At 53.6% G+C, this 4,987-nt stretch overlaps 1 pseudogene; it reads right to left on the bottom strand.

Annotated features, from left to right (window-relative positions):
- Positions 1 to 972: 972 nt before the first annotated feature.
- LOC119599377 lies at positions 973 to 1,208 on the bottom strand (annotated as a pseudogene).
- Between the last annotated feature and the right edge of the window lie 3,779 nt (positions 1,209 to 4,987).

The raw sequence follows: 4,987 nt of genomic DNA, 5'->3' as shown, positions 1-4,987 counted from the left end.
GGATATTTTATGCCGGTATTTAGTGAAGGTAATTCAGAATGAAAGAATGTACTACGAAACAACCTTTTCGGAATATTACATTACAATAAGATAACTTAACATTGCTGAATATTTCCCTTCCTATGAGCCTGAAAACATGTTCGAAGAATGATTATGAATAGGGCGGTTGGTGACGGGGTTGTGAAAATATGGAAATCTCTTCTTTATTGTACCTAGTGTGGTTTGTAGGCAAACACACAAGAAGTCAAATTACTCTTTATTTTGGAGTGTACAACTAGTGTTACTCTCGGGTCAGGTCCGATGAGCTGCGCGGTGATTGGCGGGAGTCGGATCGCCAAACCGCCTGGACCTGACTCTACCGAGCGCGGAAGCTCGTTGCACGTTGGTCACCACAGCACTCCCCTTCCAGTGCAGCGGTCGCGAAACGAACCTTCGAGATCCTGCATTGCTCCTGGAGATGCGCAGGCTTCGCACGGTCGATACTGACGGTGTCGTCACCTCGTGGACGCTGGATGATGATGGTTTTACTGTCCCGCTTGATGACCGGGAAGGGTCCCTCATAGGGCGGGCAGAAGGGAGGCTTGGTGGGTCGTCTTATGAAGACATGTGAGCAGTCTTGGAGGTCGCGGGGCAAGTAGATGTCTCGTTGCCGTGATGGTCTCGTAGGACGAGAGCGGACGCGGGCCATGCGGTCGCGAAGCTGCTTTCCGAATGCTCCCGGGTCCTGATCTCCGGAGCTGAATAGAAGGTCAGCAGGGAGAGCTATGGTGGTTCCGTAGACCATCTCTGCTGCGGTGCACCGAAGATCCTGCTTGAAAGAGGTCCGTATGTGTAGGAGTGCCAAGGGCAACTGGTCCACCCAGTGTCGGGCGGGAGAAGAAGCCGTGAGGGCCTCCTTACAAGTGGCGGTGTAGGCACTCCACCATGCCATTGGACACTGGGATGGTATGCTGTGGTCCGGATGCGCTTCGAGCCGAGAAGGATCATCAGCTGCCTCCAGAGCTCGGACTCGAACTGAGGACCTCTGTCGGTCGTGACCGTCGCTGGAGTCCCGTAGCGAGATATCCAGGTGCTGATGAAGGTCTTGGCAATGGTGGCGGCAGTGGTGTCCTGGATAGGTGTGGCCTCAGGCCACCTGGTAAACCGGTCAATCATCGTCAGGACGTAGTTGCTGGTAGGGGACCGACTACGTCGAGGTGTACATGCTCGAAGCGGCCATCTGGTACAAGGAACACCTACGGGGGAGATTTAGTGTGTCGATGAACCTTACTGCGCTGGCATTCGATGCAGGTGCGACACCACTGCCGGACGTCTCTATTGATGCCGGGCCAGACGACTTTGCTGCGGATGAGGTCCGGTGTTGCGCGGATTCCCCTATGAGCGTGGTAAGCCTCGAAAAATTGCCAGCGGAGTGACGGAGGGATGTAAGGACGGGGACGGCCCAGCGAGATGTCGCAGAGGATGGTGTCCCGAGAGCCCTGAAGCTGCACCTGCTCTAGCTGAAGGGAGGTATCTCCGTCGGTGAGCCTGGAGAGGAAAGGGTCTTGTTGCTGCTCCCTGCGAACCAGCTGGTAGACGATCGGGGTGTTGCTCGCACTTACCATAGATATCGAGACTCTGGATAGGGCGTCTGCAGCCTGGTTGTTGGTGCCTCGGATGTGTCGTATGTCAGTGGTGAACTGGGCAACGAAATCCAGGTGCCTCTCTTCACGCGGGGACTGACGGCAACTCCTGTTGTGTAGGGCAAAGGTGAGGGGCTCATGGTTCGTCAAGATGTGGAAGTCCTTCCCCTCGACGTATGTCCGGAAGTGTTTGATGGCCGTATACATCGCAAGGAGCTCCTTGCCGAAGGCACTGTACCTATTTTGTTGTGGAGCTGAGAGTTCTGTGAAAAGAAAGCCAGGGGTTGCCAACCATTACCTGGATCTTGTTGCAAAACTGCTCCCATGGCGGTGTCCGAGGCGTCGACGGCTATATTGAGCCTTGCTCCCTGCTGCGGGTGGTTGAGGAGGGTCGCCGAGGCTAAGGCGTCCTTGCTAGCCTCGAAAGCTTCAATCGCCTCAGAGGTCCAAGTAACGTCTCTGCCGCGTCCCGACCGGGATGGAGCGAGGAGACGTTGCAGAGGAGCCAGAAGTGCACACCTCGGGATGAACCTCCTGAAGAAGTTAATCATGCCGAGGTACTTCCGAAGCTGTCTCTTCATTGTTGGCTTAGGGAACTGCCTGATGCTGCTGACCTTCTCCTGAGCTGGGGTAATACCGTCAGCGGTAATCGTGTGACCTAGAAAGGTGAGAGAGGGGACTCCGAAAAGACTCTTACCAGGGTTGATGACGACTCCGGCTCCCTGCAGGCGGTCGAAGAGGGCCCGGAGGTGCTGCTGGTGTTCCTCACTGTTGCTGCTGGCGATGAGTATATCGTCGATGTAGACGAAGACACCCTGTAGGCCACGGGTGACATCGTCCATGAAGCGCTGGAAGGTCTGGGCGGCGTTGCGGAGTCCGAACGGCATTCGCAGGAATTCGTACAGGCCGAAGGGCGTGGTCACAGCTGTCTTCGGGATGTCCTCTTCAGTGATGGGGATTTGGTGGTACGCTCTGACGAGGTCGATTTTAGAGAAAATCGTGCATCCCGAGAGCTCCCGTGTGAAGGAGTGGAGGTGCGGGAGGGGGTAGCAGTACGGTGCGGTGACTGTGTTGAGGTGACGATAATCCCCACAGGGACGCCAGTCGCCGTCCTTCTTACGAACAAGGTGCAGGGGAGATGCCCACTGGCTGCTGGAAGGGCGTATGATGCCGAGCTCTCGCGTGTGCTCGAACTCTGCCTTTGCGATGCTGGAAGCGATCTGGTGCGAGTGGCCTGCAGCGGGAATAGACCGGTGGTCCAGTCGTGACGACGTGTTGTTTGACAGTGTGTGGTGGTGTCGTTGCCACGTTGATGGGCTTCGTCAGCGCTGGAAACTCGCGTAGCACAGCTCTGTAAGGGCACTGGTTGGGCAGTACCGTGTATATCCTAGGATCGGCTGCTATACGTCGGCGACAAGAAAAACCCACGTCAGCTTCGAGTGCGGAGCGCCGCTGAAAAGGAGGGTCAATGAACACTCACCATATACGTTGATGGGCGAACAGTTGGCAGCCTCCAACGTGCGAGAAGCAGGCGATTGTCTGTCTTTGTAGGATGCGGGAATGAAACTGACTTCCGCTCCTGTGTCCACCAAGAACCGCAGGCGGGAGTTGTTGTCGCGGACGTAGAGTAGGCGCCGTCTGGGGCCGCGAGAGATCGGCGCTACTAGTTCCCGCGGTGTCCGTTTCCCGGCCACGAGCAAGAGTTCGCACCGACGCGCCCTTCTGCCAAATCTGGAATGGTAGAAACAGTAGCTACCTGGAGTCGGGAAACGGCGGCGGCTGTAAGTGTGACGGTACTGGGGCGCTTAGTCTCTTCCACGATCGCGGCTGAACCGGGGTGATGCAGGACTGCGATGGCGGGATCTGGGACGTGGTGAAGGTTCGCGGGCTGAAAGTTGTCGAACGGTAGTTGTGAGTTCGGCAACCTGTGTCGCGAGGGCTTCCAAGGTTAGGAGGTGGGGGAGTGGCTACAGCTGAAACTTGTGCGGTAGTCTGGATGGCTATGATCTCGTCCGTTTTTGAGGCTAGTTGCTCAATGGGGAGCTCCGACGCTAGTAGAGCGGTTTGAACCGTCGCTGGCAAACGCTGAAGAAACATCGAGAGTAGAATATCAGGAGGCAGATGAGTGTTGGGACGGGAGAGAGTACGTTGTATGTGCCGGAGTATTTCCGAGGGAGTACGGCCGTCAGGCGACGAAGCTGTGAAGAGAGCACGCAGCGCGTTTCGTGAGGAAGGCGCGGCTCTCTGCAGGATTGCTTCTTTGAGGAGTTCATATGTGTTGTACTCGGGGTTGTTAAGAAGGTCGCTGACGGAGAGCAGGAGTACAGGCGAGAGGTTGGTGACCAGTATCCGATATTTGGTGGTCGGAGAGGTGACATGGCATAGGAGGAACTCCTGTTCCACCTGCAGAAACCATTCAGGAAGGCAAGCAATGGTGCAGGTGGGCAGTGGCTTCAAGGCGGCTGACACACTCATGGCTAACTGGGGCTCTTAACTCCGAGGGTCACCAGTGTGGTTTGTAGGCAAACACACAAGGAGTCAAATTACTAGAGAGCCTAGAGTGAGTGCGTTTCTTTTGGACTTTGCTGCTTAAATATGCCAGCCGCGATGTATACTCTCGGGTCAGGTCAGGTCAGGTCAGGTCAGGTGATTGGTGGGAGTCGGATCGCCAAACCGCCTGGACCTGACTCTACCGAGCGCGGAAGCTCGTTGCACGTTGGTCACCACACTACAGCACATTGTTTATGTTTAAATATAGAAGAAAGGTTCTATGGTAAACCGAAATTTTTGAATGACCGAGAATAGACTCCAGATCAAACACAGGAACGCAAGAACACTTATACAGGAACAGACTCAGGGATAAGGGAAGACTAACGCAAGAACCGGAAGAAGAACTCGTGAACACTGATACATATGCAAATAAGAACAAGGGAACAATGATACGAAAATGAGAGAAAAACATGGAAAAATAACAAAAAATATGGGATACTGTTAGTCCTACTAGCCCTCTTTTCGTAACTTGTTTCTTATTCCTTTTTTTCACTTTTTTTTTTATTTCTATGCCTCTTTTCACGGTATATCTTTCATCACTATTTTCTATTCCTTTTCTTTTCACTTTGTTTTCCTTATTTTTCACTGTATTCCTTTCTTCTTATACATATTTTTTTCCTTTAACCCTTTTCCCCTCTTCCTCCTCCTCCTCCTCCTTCGGGCCTTGCGTAAGACAGTCCAACTGGAGTTTAATAGCGAACTGAAATCTCAATCTAGGTCAAAACCCGACTTAGGTTTTTGAAACGAATGAACCAGATTCAATCCCGGTTCGTGGAGCTTCGCATTTTAGTTTCAGACGTTAATTACCCAGTCAC

Source organism: Penaeus monodon, chromosome 42 (assembly GCF_015228065.2).
Source record: "Penaeus monodon isolate SGIC_2016 chromosome 42, NSTDA_Pmon_1, whole genome shotgun sequence".
NCBI lineage: Eukaryota > Metazoa > Arthropoda > Malacostraca > Decapoda > Penaeidae > Penaeus > Penaeus monodon.
This window is presented reverse-complemented; position numbering and strand designations above follow the sequence as displayed.